This window comes from Copadichromis virginalis, linkage group LG16 (assembly GCF_057382275.1).
Source record: "Copadichromis virginalis isolate Kocher_CV1m ecotype Utaka linkage group LG16, C_Virginalis_male_GT1.1, whole genome shotgun sequence".
Lineage (NCBI taxonomy): Eukaryota > Metazoa > Chordata > Actinopteri > Cichliformes > Cichlidae > Copadichromis > Copadichromis virginalis.
Genome location: NC_140633.1, coordinates 1,785,850 through 1,804,379, shown reverse-complemented (window position 1 = coordinate 1,804,379; position 18,530 = coordinate 1,785,850). Strand labels below are relative to the sequence as shown.

At 40.9% G+C, this 18,530-nt stretch overlaps 2 long non-coding RNA genes across 2 annotated transcripts; one reads left to right on the top strand and one right to left on the bottom strand.

Annotated features, from left to right (window-relative positions):
* The first annotated feature begins 1,296 nt into the window (after positions 1-1,296).
* LOC146690042 (uncharacterized) lies at positions 1,297-15,884 on the top strand. Its single transcript, XR_014915669.1, has 2 exons — positions 1,297-1,523; positions 15,032-15,884. It is a non-coding gene; the product is annotated as an uncharacterized LOC146690042 (long non-coding RNA).
* Positions 14,414-18,028, bottom strand: LOC146690041 (uncharacterized). The gene is made up of 2 exons (XR_014915668.1): positions 16,476-18,028; positions 14,414-15,993 (listed from the first exon to the last, which is right to left on the bottom strand). It is a non-coding gene; the product is annotated as an uncharacterized LOC146690041 (long non-coding RNA).
* Between the last annotated feature and the right edge of the window lie 502 nt (positions 18,029-18,530).

Below are 18,530 nucleotides of genomic sequence, written 5' to 3'. Positions count from 1 at the left end.
TATCAAACGACTAAATGAACACAGGGTTACAATTACATGCTCACATCGTCACATCGAGAGTTTATTCATTAATCATCAGAGTTCAACAATGTTACATCCAGTTGAAAACAGCTTCACTAACGCCAGCAAAACAGGCTAACAGTATATAAGAGCACAGAAACAGCCGTGCTTATCAACAGCTCGACATATCCTCAACAACTCACCTCAGTATGTGTAACCCGTTCATGTGTTACGCCTGTTGTTCTTGCGTTGTGTTCTGGCGTGAAAGTAAGAGGCAGGAGACAGTACTGGGTCTTTGGCTCTTTACTGCACATCTGCAACACAGAAACATGTGTCTGATCTGTGTGTGTCACGCGACTGCCAGTACACCTCTCCTCCGGCCATGCTGAAAGCAGCTGTGTCTGCAGCTTCATTAACACTACAATAATATAATGAATCAAATACAACAAATTGTTTTAAAACATTAACTTAAGCTCTCAAAAACAAAAAGCACAAAATAAATAATATGTCACTGAAAAAAACATCAAAAACAACTTATAAGAACAATAAACAAAATAATTCAAAAACAAATAAACAGTCAGATAAATACAATTCAATAACCAGGACCCAATATTCTGGTACTTATAGTTCAAACATTATACTTCAGTACAATTATATTAATAACCGCCATCTAACAGGCAGTACAACACTGTACTTATAAAAACAATGACTGAAAGACAGCATCTCCAAAACATAAGAACATCTCCATACCTGCAACACAGAAATATGTGTCTGATCTGTGTGTGTCACGCGACTGCCAGTACACCTCTCCTGACGAAGGAAAAAAGAGTGCATGCTGTTAAAAAAAGACTGCCGCGAGTAGCCGCTAGCAATCAGGCTAACTTAGCATGCTAGCATTTTAGCTGCGTTCTCGGCTAAAACTCATAAGCGTATATTAGTGAACTCCGCCCTCCACAAAACTTATCCCGAATGAGTCTCTTAATGACAAATAAAAACGCGGCGGTTTGGCTGTATTCACATTGCAGCTTGGGATCTGAACAAACTTTAATTAGCTGAGAGCAAAGTGGCAGTGACTTACCTCCGGCCATGCTGAAAGGAGCTGTGACCGGGGCACACATGCACGCGCCTACGTCACCACGCAGCGCACACACACATGAACGCACTATACACATATGCAGCATATTTATATTACTTGGTTTTAGAGTTGGAGTATTTACATATTCATCTGAAATATTTTGCTGCTGAGCAGCAGAGTTCCAAAGCGTCCCCCTGTAACCATGGTTACGCAGATGCGTTCCGACTGTCACGTCACCGAGGAGAACCTGTTTCAAATGTATACCTGGATCAACCTGCAATCAGTTTGAAAAGTTTTCTGCTGAGATCCGCAGCTCGACTTCCTGGCACCCCGGGATAAGATGAGTTGCTGTGTTTTTCACGGAGAAAAAATAACGTCAGTGTTAGATGAAAAAAAAAAAGATGCAAGCAGAAGAGGACAGCAGATTGAGAAGAGATTTATTCAAACGGTAAGGAGCTTCTAACAAGTGATATCTGATAAGCTTAAAACTTAAATCTTAAATCTAATGTCCAGATTCATGCTAAACTTTTCTGATTACTCCGTGTATCTGCACCGTTAGACTTTTCATCGCCACTTTACGGTAACATACTGGCGTCACTGCATGCTGCCAGCGTCATATCGTGACGCCGTGTTACGGTAGCTTACCTTTCTGCAGGATGATACCGTTTTTTGCTGGTGTGGTATAATACTCTTGGACAAATTATGGTAACGCACCGTAGCCTTTTTTACGGTATCTCACTGGCGACAGTTATGTCAGTGAGATACCGTTATGTCGTTATGTCGTAAATTACGTCAACAAAGTAACATCATACTGTGATTAATAAATTGGTATACTACCGTTTATTCACGGTATGTCACTGTAAGCCCGCTGCAAGGTAATAAACTGCAATATATTAACCAGTAACTTACCGTTGGTACGCATCATCAGTACCAAAAATATTCATCTCTGCTAGAGGACACCGTGTCCTAACAGGCGGTCATTTACTCTTTTAAAAGGTCGTAATTTACCGTAATTTCAGTTAACAGTAACATACTGTAAGAGACTGGAGGGTTCCAAAAAAATTGGATGGATGGACACACACACACACACACACACACACACACACACACACACACACAAAATATAATTCATGTGCTTTACACCACTTTATTTCAATTCTGATTCTTCCCTGCTGAAATACACATTTCCAAAATCAAAAACTGAAAAGAACTGAAAACATATTTTCATTGAGGAAGCACTTGTTTTTACTAAACCATGTAATCCATTATTTTCTCAGATGGTTGTACAAACAATAACAATATTATGTCATATCCATATCATGGCAGACAACACATGCTCAAGTGTTGGGTTTCCTTACTTATATTTTGTAGGGTCTCAAACCTACAATGTGAAGTGCCTTGGCATTCATTTTGTTGGCACCATACAAACAAACTGAATTGTAATGGATATAATATCAAGCCCCACACGTCTGCCTTTATATACACTTTGTCCAAAATACTGGCTCACACGACCAAATCATTGCACAAAACAGGGTCCACAAGGACATGGATGAGCGTGTGTGGTGTGAAGGAACTTGACTGACCTGCACTGAACCCTGATCTTGCTTTGTGGACTGAGTTCATTGATTTGTAGGGTGAGCCAATACATGTGACAATTAAAGTGTAAGTAGCTGAAATAATTTTTAACAAACGGGTAAAAGAAGGTTAGCACTGTTGCCACACAGCAAGAAGGTCCTGAGTTCAATTCCACCATCAGGTCTTTCTGTGTGGAGTTTGCATGTTCTCCCCGTGTTTGCGTGGGTTCTCTCCGGGTACTCCGGCTTCCTCCCACCGTCCAAAGACATGCAGCTTGTGGGGATAGGTTAATTGGATAATCCAAATTGCCACTAGGTGTGAATGTGCGAGTGAATGTGAGTGTGAATGGTTGTCTGTCCCTGTGTGTTGGCCCTGCGACAGACTGGCGACCTGTCCAGGGTGTACCCCGCCTTTCGCCCTATGACAGCTGGGATAGGCTCCAGCGCCCCCCGCGACCCTGAAAAAGGATAAGCGGAAGTGAATGGATGGATGGATGGGTAAAAGAAGGGAAAAAAATCAAAACTGTTGCACTCAAAAAAACCTATTGGACAGAGACAGCGTCTTGCAAGATGGCGAGAGAGCTTGTCTTCATTGTTGCTCGTCTTGTGTAAATGTCCAGAAAGCATGGGCCATGGATCATCTGTGGAGACATGGGTAACAACACATTGGTCACTTAAATTATACAAGAAATGTACTAATTTCCCTAATTTGAAGTTCTCCACTCAAATTCAGTAAGCCACTGGAGGAAAGTTGTGACATGAGGGTTAATGTGAACAACCTTTCGCTTCACAGTGGTCCCAGTCTTCCTGCTTGTCCCAACCTTGGAGGTACATTTTGTTCCCTCTTCAGGGTTTATCCTTACAAAAAACCTTGCACCCGCTGACTCCTGGTATTCCAGGTTCAATACATAGAATGAACCAAAGAAGACTGACATTGCATCAGCACAGGTGTTCTCTTTGTCCAGCTCAACAATTACACGCCCCTCTGCACTCACCATCCAGCAGGTGGCGGTCATTGAACTTTGTCCTTAAATGTATAGGGGCAACATGTTGTCATTATGCAACATAAAATAATTTCAATACTTCACTTCTTCACACTGTCTAGATAGTCATAAAGCAAATACCTACGTACAGTTAATTATTAATGGCCTTATGTACATAAGTCCATTTTAACATATTATAATTGTACATAATTGGGAATTATTCTGCACATTAAACACACCTAACAAAGAGTCAGCCCAGTTAAAGTACCGGAGGTGAATCAACTGTATGGTTATTTTGGAGTTTATAGTTTGTGCTGCTGTTAAACTTTACAGTATTGACTTCAGTATTTCTGCTGTTGGTGTAGCTAGACTACTGTTGATCAGTAATATGTAATGTGAAATTTGATATTGTTACTTTGCTGGATTCACTGAGACACATGTCCAACAACCTTGGTTTATAAAGGAAATTACAGAAATTTGAGCTAACAAAACAGAGACTGGATACCTGTGTCCACGAAAAGCTCCTGTGCCAAACAGAAATTTTAATATGGTCTAATCAGCTCTATGTCATAAATGACTTCTTACCAAGCATAATCAGCCTTGGGGTGCTTGGCAGGCTTTTAACATGCAAACTGAACAATATAAATTTGTGTGCACTGAAGCCACAAAATTTAGAAATACACAGTTGCAAAAACTTCAGTGACCAATTACCTTTCCTGAATGACATATTCAATGCAAAAAATAAGAGTATTGTCAATAGGGACCAATTCCCAGTTTTTACATGATCAAAATTATTCACAAAAGGCTTCAATAAACAGAAAATGTGTGCCAACAAGAGAACAGTGCACAAAAATGAAAAGATATTTGAGCTCGACGCTTTAATGGGTTTAACATGACTTAGTCAGCACTCTGCACCGTACAGGTAGTACAAGCACACCTGAAAACACTGACCAGCTAACAGCTTTAAGCATTTGGGCGCAACCTCGGTAGTTCACCGATTCACCTGTTGCAAACGTCCAAGTTTCTATCAAGTCTCATAAATCCATCGGCAAATTACCTAACTAGTCTTTTGAGTCTCCACATTCAGAGATATTGACAATTTGTCTTTAAATGAAAATATCCTGGTAGGGTAGCTTAAAAGTCAAAACAAACAGTACTAAGAACGCATTTCGGACTTCTCTCGAATAAGTGAAAAAAACACTTACCTTCAGACTGATTAGCAGGTTCCGATCCAACTTGAATGTGTCCCATGTCAGTCCGTTTTAGGGAAAAAGTGTTAAGTGGTTTCATTTAATTTTGAGATACTCCCGCATGGACGAGCAGCAATTTGGAGTCTAGCAGAGTTACCACGAATAGCATACGATCTTCAGATATAATCCAATCAACCTTGCATTTAACCCGATTGAACATCCAGTTACCTCTGACTACTTCTAAGTTGCACATGTTAACGGTCTCATCATCACTCTGTGCTGCAGCGAACTGTATCTGTGGCACAGAATATTTGATGGCCATGTCGTTCTCCTGCTTTGCAGCTTTTTTTGAGTCTGAATTGCGGCTTAAACGTGCAAAACTAAGAGAAGCAGATCAATATTTTCTTCTTGTTGTTATTTAATGGTGGTTGGCAACCAGCGAAAGGAGCATTAACCACCTCGAGCACTATTTTCTATCCCCAGTGTTGTTTTGAAAGTGAATACCCGACGTGTGCGTCATACGTCACGTTGTACGTCAGGTGAAAGTGTGGTGTCGGCTATCGCACCTGTCGCATTACAAAGCTTTAAAAACGTAACAATCCAACACAACACAACGCGCTAAACTGTGATAATGTGTTACATTATCACTGAAGGAAACGGCTTCCAGGGCCTAATCCGTGGATCGGCTTCCTCCGAGGCGTGGACGTCTATCAGCAGAGAATGTACCTTAGTCTGTAACACAGTCAAATATATTCTCAAGTAATATTCAAGCATGCCATTCAGCGTGTTAGTACGAGCTCGGGAGCAGCTTGGGAGAACAAGAAAACAGAGACTGCTTCAGGTTGTCTTCCCAAATTGACTCAACTTTATTCACAAGTACAACAGTTTATATAGAGGGACAAATTCATGAGTCAGCAGATTCTCAGTTTAAACCAGTACAGACCAAGATAAGGGAGCGTCTTTCTGCCCTTGGGTGAAGAAGCATCCTTTGTATAGTGTATCAGTTCAGCTACAATTGTGATTATCTCAGCGACATATTTTCAAGGCACGAAATAAAGAGTTCTTTCATTAGTGAATTCTGAAACAAACCATCTGGCCTTCAACAGGCGTCTCCTAAAAGATTAAGAAACTAATGTAGCTGAGGGAGTGATCTCTGTGGTATTTCAACCTTGTACCAGCCTGTGATTCTCACACATCAATTCTTGGGTCAAAGAGAACAATAACTAAAACAAAGGGGCCTTATTGAATGACAGAGTTTTCCTGCATAATGTCACTATAAAACAATATCCAGTAAATGCTCCCATGGTACTAAAATACCTAACAGTTCCCCTCTTTTATTATTTTTTTAAAATAATAACTCAAATAGAAAGGAAAAATCACAAATGTAATAACATAATATAAAAAGCAAATCATAAAATGTAATAGTTCACAGCCTAATGTTCAATATACACACCAGGATCATCATTGGTAACATCTGGCACATCCTCAGGATCAATTTGTGCTAATTGCAAATACATTGAAGTAGCTGTACTAGGTGGGTGTCTTGCCAAGTGGAGCATGAGGTATTGTCAGCAAAATGTGGCTTGTAGAAATGTGAACAGGGTTGCAGTTTACAATACAAAATAGTAAATAAAAATCCTAAGGTTAATGCAGTAGATATGATTAATAATCTAAATATATAAAAAAACACAGTTCTTCAGTCGTCTCCTGGCCTGGTCCCAGGTTCGAGAGACCTAAGCGTCGTGTGATGACAATGGGCATTTCATTTTTTCCATTATCAGGATGAAACGAGTCTATCTTTATCAGGTTAGACATTGTGTGGTACTCTAGGCTTTCTGTTCCTGCTGGATGTTCGAGTACCTTGTTGTTGTTCAGGTGGGGGATCAAAGGGCTTTCTGAGTCTTGGCTCTTTCAGGCGTTGTGTGTTAATCAGTGATTGTGCGTGTGTAGGTGTATTGAATCCGGGCGCTGGCTCGCCTGAGTCGTCATCTACTTGATCCGACGCCTTAGGTGGTTTGGTGGGGCTGGTCTTAACCCTGCTGGCATGAATCCACTGAGGTTGTCCGTCTGTTAGGATGCTGGTTCTCGTCACTGCAAGTACAGTCTGGGGGCTGGAACACGCGGCCTCCCTGAGTGCCCTTGGTTTTAGCGACTTCACCAACACCGCATCTCCTGGTTTCCACGGATGGGTTGGATCTGTGGAAGGGAGAGGCTGAGAGAGACAAACTTTCTGATAGTTATTATTCAGTGTTTCTACCAGGTTATGAACATAGTCAGACAATGCAGTGTCTATGTCCCCTTCCAATAGCGGTGCCCCTCTGGAGGCTGACCATGGTGTTGGAAACGGTCTTCCCATGATTATTTCAAATGGAGATAATTTGGTTGCTGCGGATGGAGTCATTCTAATCTCGCAGAGGATTTGAGGAAGTAGTTTGATCCAGGTCATTCCTGTTTCTATCATTGCTTTAGTCAGGCGATTTTTTATGGTCCTATTCATTCTTTCTACAACTCCTGAACTCTGAGGATGGTATGGCACATGATATTTCCAGTCTATTCCTAGAGTTTTAGCACACTTTTGAATTACTTCTGATGTGAATGAAGGTCCTCTATCACTGTTAATTTGGTGAGGTATTCCAAATCTGGGTATTATTTCATTGCACAACTTTTGACAGACTACTTCTGCAGTTTCTTTTGATGTTGGATAAGCTTCTACCCATTTACTAAATTGGTCCACTATTACCAGTAAGTACTTGATGCTTCCTTGTGCTGGCATGTGTGTAAAATCAATTTGTAATGTATGAAATGGGAAATCTGGTTGTGGTAAATGCTGATGTTTTGCTTTTGAGCTACCTACATTAGTTCGTGCACATGTTAGACAGGTTGCTAATATGCGTTTTACTGCGTGTGATGTTTTCTCGATTACAAATCTTGATTTTATTGCTCCTATTACCCCTCTTTGTCCGACATGACTCACACCGTGAAAATGGCGGACAAGGATTGGCAGTAGTGAAGATGGGAGGGCAATCAAACCCTCAAGGTTTTTGTATAAGCCGTCTCTGTTATCTAAGGTACAATCATTACTTTCCCAGTAAGTGTAATCTAAGGCAGAGGCTTGCTCTTGTATGAATTTTAGGTCAACATTTGTTTCTAAATAGTCTGGGAGTGCGACAAGTGGCAGCTGTAAAGGCAAAGATAATACTTCCTTTCTGGGTGGTTGCTGTGAGGCAGTAGCTGCTTTCGCGGTTACGTCTGCAAGAGCATTTCCCACTGCTTCGTCTGTGTCAGCCGTGCTGTGCCCCTTCGTTTTAACAACTGCAATTGCCGATGGCAGCTGTATAGCCTGCAAAAGTCTTTGAACAAGATCAGAATTAGCGATCGATTTTCCATCAGCAGATGTGAAGCCTCTCTGTCTCCACAATGTGCCAAAGTCATGCACCACACCGAATGCATAACGGCTATCAGTGTAAATTGTTACCCGCTTATCCACATGTAACTCACAGGTGCGTATTAAAGCCATGAGCTCTGCTTTTTGTGCTGAGTGAAATGGTAATGAGTGAGCCTCTAGTATGATGTCAGGCAATGTCACCACCGAATAGCCACAAAGAAATGAGTTGTCATTTGGTTTTGAACAGGACCCGTCCACATAAACAATGACTGAGTCTGGTATTGGTGTCTGCTCTAAGTCTGGGCGTGGTGCTGTGGATTCCTGTATACGTGTCATACAATCATGATCGTCAGGGTCGTCTGAACCATCCTGTCGGTCAGAGGAACACAGCATACGAATGAGTAAGCGTGCTGGCGAATTGGGTGTGCTGCTTGCTTTTATAGTGAGATTTGCTGTTGAAGTCAGTGTAGCTTCATAACCTGAGCGACGTTGTGCGGTCATATGTTGTGTAGTTATGTTTGCTAGAATGGTCGTGACCTGGTGATTGGTGTGTAGAATAGTGTCATGTGAGAGTGTGAGCTTCTCGCAGTCCCTTATCATGATAGAGCAAGCTGCTACTGCTCTCAGGCAGGCCGGCATCCCCTGAACTACTGCTGGCAGCACCTTTGAGTAGAAGGCTACTGGACAGTAGCCACAGCCATGCTCTTGGGCCAATACGCCTGCACAGGTTGTGCCGTTCTCTGTGACGTACAGGTGGAACGGTAAGTGGTAGTCAGGCAGACCCAAACAAGGGGCAGAGGTCAGCGCTCCCTGTAATGCATTGAAAGAGGCAGTCATTTCTGTTGACCACAGTATTCGAGGAGGCTTGTCTTTTTTGCAGCATTCACGCAGAATGTGGTCATGAAAAGAACAGTCTGGTATCCACTGTCTGCAATAGTTCACCATGCCTAGGAAAGACAGCATTTCCTTCTGTGTAGTGGGCTTAGGGACAGAGGTCACAGCTTTGACCCTGTCTGTAGTCATGGAACGTTGTCCGTGAGACAGTGTAAATCCCAAATATTGAACAGAAGTCTGACAGTACTGCATTTTCTTTGCTGATGCTTTGTGGCCAGTCTGTTGGAGGTGCTGGAGTAGCATATGTGTGGCAGTTTGACATAGTTTTTCACTTTCAGCACAGAGGAGGAGATCATCCACGTACTGGATCAAGGTACAGCCCTCTGGAGGAATGAAGCCGTCCAGGGTAGCACGTACCACCATTGAGAAAGCCGCAGGGCTGTCTACCATGCCTTGGGGTAAGCGAGTCCATGTGTACTGCTTATCTCTATGTGTAAAAGCAAATATCGGCTGTGTGTCCTCATGCACAGGTACTGAGAAAAAGGCGGAGCACAAATCCACCACAGTAAAATGTGTGGCTGTTGCTGGAATAGATGTCAGTATGCTGGGAACATCTGGGACAAGAGGTGGCAGAGGCATAATGACTGCATTAATTTGCCTTAAGTCTTGTGTGAAACGCCATACGCCAGGTTTGTTAGGCTTTGGCACAGGATTGACAGGAGTGTTATATGGAGATACTGTGGGCTTTATTACTCCAGCTGTCAATAAATCTCCTATGATGATGTCTAAGGCTGCGGCTTTTTCAGCGGAAATGGGATATTGCTTGACATATACCGGCTTGTTGTTTTTCAGCTGAGCATGATAAGGTGTACAGTCGATAAATCCTACATCATTCTCACCTCTTGACCATAATGTCATGTTTTGATATTCAGCTGGCAATGTGACAGCAAAGATAGTACAGTGTATGGGGTAGGTTAGATCTATGTGTCGACATGGTGCAGTAATGTCATAGCCTATGTCTGAGTTATGCGACAAAACCACTGTTTGGCCTTCACTGGTGTGAGCAGTTATCATGTTGTTGAACAGTGTGAGAGAAACAAATATGTGGCTTCCAGGCATGGGGTTACCTGGTAGTGGTGTCTGTACACGTGTTTGGCACAGTGTGTGACGTGGGGTACCAGTCAGATGGATATTGAGTTCATTCTCTGCTGAGGCGTCCAGCTGACACAGAGGCTGTTCCTTCTCCATGGTGTCGGTGCATAGGGCAGAGAAAACATAGCTGTTATCAGTGTCTGCAAACATTTCACCCTTTGTGTTAAATGAAATACACAAGTTCATTTTTGCCATTAAATCTCTGCCTAATAGATTCACAGGCGAGTTTGGAAGAATTATGAATGGATGATATGTAATTTCGTCTGGTTTTGGGCCCCAGCGTGTTTTTAGAGAATGAGTTTTGGGGCATTGCACTAGAGTTCCGTTTATTCCCATGGTGTTGATGCACACAGAGGAAACAGGCCCACTATAGAATTTTCCAGACAGTGAACTTTTAGTGGCTCCACTGTCAACTAAAAAGGAATAAATCTTTTCACCTATTTCTATATCTAACGTGGGCAAGCTTTCTGTGTTACGGGACAATTGCAAATGCAGCATCGTGTGTAGTGCTTCACACTGTCCCTCGTCTTCACCTGGGCCTCCCTATTGTCGGTCCAGTCTTTCGTTATCATATGGGTGGGGATTAAAATGTGGATTATAAGGTTGCTGCCTAAGTGCAAAAGGGCCATTATTTTGATGTGATTCCTGTCTGCGTTGCCAGTTACCTTGTCTGGAAGAGCTCTGCTGACGCCTAGTGGCAGGAGCTGGTCCTGTGTTTTGTGGTTGAGACCTACGTGCTGCTGATTTGCATTCCCTCCTCCAGTGTCCTATTTTTCCACAATAAAAACATGCGTCTCCACTCCTATCTCTCCTTCTGAAATCTCCCTGCTGCGCTTGTTGAGGGGGCGGGGCCCCTGCATACATCATTTTTTCACTTTCCTCTGAGCCTTCAACATCAAAATTCAACATCATCTTAACACTTTTAGCCTTCGTGCTGTTGGGGAAAAGATCTGCACCAGCTTTTGTTTTGACAAGTGTGATAAAGTTCTTTATCTTCATGTCATAGAGATTATCAGTGGCAGTCAGCTTCAATAGTTGTGAACATTCTGGATGAATATTGTTTAAGAATGTTGTTATGAAAATCTGATCATTTCCTCCTTCAGGCGTGCATGCCTCATTAGTCCAGCAGTGTGTGAAACGTTTGATTTTATCTCTAGACATTGTGAGCAGAAATTTCTTTAGATTTTGAAAAAAGGCTGTGATTTTGTCATCGTTTATCCACAAAAACGAGGTGGTGTTGGCTGCTTGGTCATCTTTAGGGTCTAGTTCCTCTACTTCTTCAATAAGCTGAGATTCAGTCACACCTGGAATTCGTTGACATAATATATATCTATAATCAGGCCCACCCAAGTGGTGGTATCTGGTTTTACAGTTAATTTTGATTTTTTATCGGACCCGTCTAAGGTCTTTGAATTATTCTGACCCATGGTCAGTGATTTCCAGAGGGGTTTAGACGCTTGAAGGATTTAAGTTAGTTTTTATTTTGCTGTGGCACACCTGAGGTTACTTGATTTTTTGCTAGCAATTTTATCTTTTTAGTGAGCAACTTCTCACTTTTTAACGAGCAACTTCTCGTTTTATGACCCCAGGCAACTTCCTGTGTCCTTTCTGCTGGTGAGCAACTTCTTAGTTTATGACAACAGGCAACTTCCTGTGTCCTTTCTGCTTTAATTTACAAAACAACAGGCAACTTCCTGTGTTTCTATGTGGGCCACTAAAGAAGGCTCCTCAGCGTATCCCACTTGTTACTATGTGGGCCACTGAAGAAGGCCTCGTCAGCGTATCCCGTTTCTATGTGGATCACTGAGAAAGGCATAACACAGTCTTATAAAATAAAAGACGAGTGCCTACCTTCGTCAGGATCCCACTTCTGACACCAAAATTGAAAGAAACGGCTTCCAGGGCCTAATCCGTGGATCGGCTTCCTCCGAGGCGTGGACGTCTATCAGCAGAGAATGTACCTTAGTCTGTAACACAGTCAAATATATTCTCAAGTAATATTCAAGCATGCCATTCAGCGTGTTAGTACGAGCTCGGGAGCAGCTTGGGAGAACAAGAAAACAGAGACTGCTTCAGGTTGTCTTCCCAAATTGACTCAACTTTATTCACAAGTACAACAGTTTATATAGAGGGACAAATTCATGAGTCAGCAGATTCTCAGTTTAAACCAGTACAGACCAAGATAAGGGAGCGTCTTTCTGCCCTTGGGTGAAGAAGCATCCTTTGTATAGTGTATCAGTTCAGCTACAATTGTGATTATCTCAGCGACATATTTTCAAGGCATGAAATAAAGAGTTCTTTCATTAGTGAATTCTGAAACAAACCATCTGGCCTTCAACAGGCGTCTCCTAAAAGATTAAGAAACTAATGTAGCTGAGGGAGTGATCTCTGTGGTATTTCAACCTTGTACCAGCCTGTGATTCTCACACATCAATTCTTGGGTCAAAGAGAAAAATAACTAAAACAAAGGGGCCTTATTGAATGACAGAGTTTTCCTGCATAATGTCACTATAAAACAATATCCAGTAAATGCTCCCATGGTACTAAAATACCTAACAATCACGTATATCAGGACATCTCTTCTGAACCAAGACGAAGTGGTGCTACAAAGGAATTATTTCTTTAGGAGAGCATTTAATAGCAGTCTGGCCTGCAACAAAATGCACCGCTAAAAATACAGTTTCTGCTTGTCCCAGAATTTATTAATTTTGAGAGTGAAGTTGTAGGACTGATGCTGGTTAGTGGTGTAGGTTTCATGGATGTGACACCTTGTGTAAAATGACGACCAGAGCATATTATTAGGTAAGTTCACTGTAGTTAGGCAGAGGTGTCTTAAAAAGTACCACCTTATACAAAACAAATGAAGGTCCAGTATAAGAAAGAATAAGAAGAGAAAAAAAGCAACATCCTGCTAAATGAAGTCATTTTTAAACATTACTCTAAATGTAGCCATTAGTTTTTGTTGCTGGCCATACAAAAATAAGTATACTTCAATTATATTTCCCAAGTATATCTTACCTAGTACGTATACTAATAATGCTTCTTGGGACTATATTGGCCCCCGTTTTAGTACATAACAGTATTCTTGAAATTAACTTTTAGATGTACTTTTTGTTCACCATAATTGTACTAGCATAATGTCATAATGTCTACAAGAGTATAATTAAATATACTCGACTCTATCACAATACTAACCTTACAAGTATACTATTAATTAATAGTATTACTAATGTTTCACATTGTTTGACTAAACAAATGCATTTATTAATATATGAGGTTCCATTCAGTTCAAGGAATTAAATTTTAGTGTGGCTGCAACTTACTCCTTAAGTTAAAAATTATGCTGTATATTGTAGTTTATATGTTATACTGCTTTCACAGTGAATCACATTTTATAGTAATACACTCTGAATGAGGATTTTTTTTTCTCAAAGATATTTTTATTGAGTTGAAGCAACAAAGAAAAGCAAATACACGCAGAATTGTCAAACGCCAAACAAGCAAGTTTCACAGTGACTGTTAAAACTGAAATATCAGAATACAGATTAATGACACACTCACATGTCTTATAGTTGCTTCCAGCAGTTTATCCCCTACCCACAACACTTAGAACCCCTATCCCTCAGACCAGGAAGGAAAAAACCCAACAAACAAAGCAAGAAAAAAGAAGCAAACAAATAAAAACAACTGAATGAGGATTTAAGTAATTACTCTTAGATCTACAGTAGAAAACAACAGAAATCCAGATGGTGTAATAGTATAATCTCAGTAACATCACCAATTGTTACATTTGCTGTATTTTACAGCTGTTTCCATGAGTACGGTGAGTTACCGTAAAAATAGTGTAATCTCATGGAATTTTCCCACAATTACATGCAAATTACAGTACTAAACTGCTAACATCCTTTAGAGTTTTTTACTGTTGATTTTGCAGTACTAAGCTATGGAAATTACTGCAAAGGCTAACAGTGTTCATGTTTTGAATCGGGTAATTTCATGGTGAGAAATGTCTTTGACAAAAAAAATGCAGGATTAATTAATAGCTGTATATGACTGCTAGGTTAGGACGTGGTTAGGTGCAAATACTTAAGAGAGAGAGATTTTGCTCTATTAATATTTAATGGAAATCTTTTTCTTCATAAGATTGTGGGCAAAGTCAATAAATTGTCTCCTGGCTTTCAGGTCCCCTTGAGCCAAATTTACAGTTTTTGCAATTAAGAAAAGAAAAAAAGATTTAAGGTGAAACAAATTTTTTCAATTCATGGAATGATGACATTATCACTCATTCCATATTGTTCCTAAAGTTTGCAGTCTTTTTTTTAGTTAAAAGTTAAAGCAGAGCTTGTTTTTTTAGCTTCTTTGATAATGTAACTCTGCATATGTGTACATGCATGTGCACTGATGTGTGCATGGGGGGTGATTTAACATTACAGTCCCTTGAAATAGCATTCATAGTCCTTGAACTTGTGCACATTTTGTCACCTTACAACCACAAACAAAAGATGTTTTTATTGACAGTTTCAATGGTAGATTAACACAAAGTAGCACATAATTGTGAAGTGGCATGAAAATAATACATGGTTGTCAAAATTCTAAGCAAATGAAATTTGGAAAAGTGTGTCATTCTTTTCTATTCACCCCCTGCTCTTCATAGAGCCACATTTTGCTCCAGTTACACCTGCAGGTCTTTTGGAGTACGTCTCTACCAGCTTTGCACATCTAGAGACTGAATTATTTGCCCATTCTTCACTGTAAAACAGCTCAAACTTAGACAGATTGGATGGAAAGCGTCTCTGAGTCTGTATGACTATGTTTACTGTTTTGTCTATTTCAAACAGATGCCTGTCCTCACCTCTGCAGTGCTGCCGTCTCCTCTAACCCGGCATGTTTCTAAGGTATGTTTTCTTTCTTTTGGATGTTGTTCTTGTGGTTTTTCTTCAGAGATGAGGTTTGCAGTGTCTGTGTGGTGCAGCCGGTCTAGTCTAGGGGTAATGTCAGAGATTGAAACTTTACTGATAAATTGTCCAACTAAAAAAATACCGGGGTCCACAAATGTCATGTGACAACTAGGGATGGGTACCGGTATCCGGTGCCGTTATGGTACTGGTTCTGACATAAACGGTAGTAAACAGACCGAAAAGCAGCGCACATTTCGGTGCTTTATTTCGGTGCTTTTTTTCCCCTGAGATATCATACACTTTGGATTCTAGCCAATCATTTTACCTTTCCGAGGATAGTAGGCGGGCCCAGGTACGTACGTTCTTTTAGAGCAGAGCTACAGATTAAAAATGCCCAAGGCGAAGCGGTCAAAGTCTGGCTGTATTTCACAGCAAAAGATGCAAACTCAGCAGCCTGCAACAAGTGCTTTAAGGTGATACTGTGCAAAGGAGGTAACATCTCGAATCTGACGACGAACCTGGCGACGCATAGCGTTTTTTTAAAAGCCGAGAAATGCACCATATTTGATAGCTTGCTGCAAGACCTCACACCAAGCACATCTACTGCGGCTGTGGTGCCTGTTATCAGACCCGGAGTTAGCAACATCCCCCAAGAACCCGAAGACGAGAGTCCTGGCCCCTAGCCCTGCCAGTGTAGCGGAAATGATGACGGATGATGATGCAGCAGCAGCCGTTCTTCTCTGGGCGAGGAGCTTAATGTTGTTCGTGTGTAATTTACGTTGAGTAGGCTAACCACGTTATTACATTAATGCATGTAAGGTGAAGTAGCAAACACCGTCGTAGTTACATGCAGCTGTCTTCTTGTTTGATGGCAGATGCTCCCTTCATCCTGGCCAAAAAAGCTAAAATGACAAAAGAAAAAGTGGAAAACAGCTAAACATGAGAGGTTTTTGGACAAAGTTTGTGTTTTTTCCATTGTTTAAGCACTGCTAACCTAACCTAAACGATACCCATCCCTAGTGACAACCTAATTGGCTTACGGGATGATGACGTCCAGAGATGGGCAGTAACGCGTTACTGTAATCCGATTACTTTTTTCCAAATAACGAGTAAAGTAAGGGATTACTATTGCAAAAACGGTAATTAGATTACTGTTACTTTCCCGTAGGAACACTGCGTTACTAAAACCGTGATTTTTTTTTTGCGAGAATGTCTCATGACAGTGACGTAAGCGAGTGCCACATTTGTGACAACAGCTGCGTGCAGATCAACAATGGATCATATATCGAGTGCGGGAGAGAGTATGAGCGTTTTCCTTTACTTTCTATGAAACAACAATTCCCACCAAGGCTTTTCAGTGTGAAATTTAGTGTATAGAAAATACCTGTGCCAGGTTGTCTCCATCTAGTGGTGAACATGGCCTCACCACTACATCAGGTGAGCTTTTCACTGTGCACAGTGACACAAAAGTCATTTAACAATTTTTAAAAAAGCAATGTTACAGATTCAGTAAGAACTGAAGTTTATCATAATCCTTCAAGTTTCACTCAGTAACAGCAACTTTTTAATATTATTGACTATATTTTAGAGTCACATTTATATGAAATGTCAAACAATCACAGAGTGACACTGAACTAAACAATCAATGCCATGTGAGTTGTTCTTGTTTGTTCTTTATCTCAGATTTATTGTAAGCAGCGGGAGTAGAAGCTAAAGAAAAATAGTAAAGATATGAATGAATCTCTGCTCTTACAGCTTTTATTGTGCCATAATGTCTGCTTTGAAACTGTCCTCTTGCTCGTCTCTTGGATGCTCACCTCTTCTTCACCTGTTCCTTTGACCAAACTGCTGCACTCTCGTTCTCTGCTCTCGCCTCCTCTTCTGGTTATAATTAGGATGCAGTCAGCATGTGCCAAACAAACTCCCCCCAAATCGATCATGTTTGATATGATGATGACGTTTTTAACATCTTATTTATGCACTTGTTGGGTGGGAAAGAGTAAACAAAGATGGGGCATAGAAGCAGAACTGAGTCCTACGTGTGGCGGGACAGTAACTGTGTGTGTATATGTAAGCATTTAAACACTGCAGAGAGTCAAATTAACAGTAACACTATTTTGTCTAAGTCCGCCATTGTAGAAATTCATTTCACCGAAACAATAACATGGCGCACAATGTGACAATAAACGTATAAAACACAAATTCTTACCTAGCAGGAGAATAAATAATCAGTATTTTAAGGCTACTGCATGTATAGATGTCACTGCTGGCTCACATAAGCTAGCTCTGAGACCCGCCAGAGTTTACGCCACAGTTGACTGTCGCGAAAGAGTCGTAAATCACCGGCATTGTAAAACTTAAAATGATTCCAGGGCATGTTATAAAACACCCAATAGATGTACTGGATATTAAACGGTATCAAACGACTAAATGAACACAGGGTTACAATTACATGCTCACGTCGTCACATCGAGAGTTTATTCATTAATCATCAGAGTTCAACAATGTTACATCCAGTTGAAAACAGCTTCACTAACGCCAGCAAAACAGGCTAACAGTATATAAGAGCACAGAAACAGCCGTGCTTATCAACAGCTCGACATATCCTCAACAACTCACCTCAGTATGTGTAACCCGTTCATGTGTTACGCCTGTTGTTCTTGCGTTGTGTTCTGGCGTGAAAGTAAGAGGCAGGAGACAGTACTGGGTCTTTGGCTCTTTACTGCACATCTGCAACACAGAAACATGTGTCTGATCTGTGTGTGTCACGCGACTGCCAGTACACCTCTCCTCCGGCCATGCTGAAAGGAGCTGTGTCTGCAGCTTCATTAACACTACAATAATATAATGAATCAAATACAACAAATTGTTTTAAAACATTAACTTAAGCTCTCAAAAACAAAAAGCACAAAATAAATAATATGTCACTGAAAAAAACATCAAAAACAACTTATAAGAACAATAAACAAAATAATTCAAAAACAAATAAACAGTCAGATAAATACAATTCAATAACCAGGACCCAATATTCTGGTACTTATAGTTCAAACATTATACTTCAGTACAATTATATTAATAACCGCCATCTAACAGGCAGTACAACACTGTACTTATAAAAACAATGACTGAAAGACAGCATCTCCAAAACATAAGAACATCTCCATACCTGCAACACAGAAATATGTGTCTGATCTGTGTGTGTCACGCGACTGCCAGTACACCTCTCCTGACGAAGGAAAAAAGAGTGCATGCTGTTAAAAAAAGACTGCCGCGAGTAGCCGCTAGCAATCAGGCTAACTTAGCATGCTAGCATTTTAGCTGCGTTCTCGGCTAAAACTCATAAGCGTATATTAGTGAACTCCGCCCTCCACAAAACTTATCCCGAATGAGTCTCTTAATGACAAACAAAAACGCGGCGGTTTGGCTGTATTCACATTGC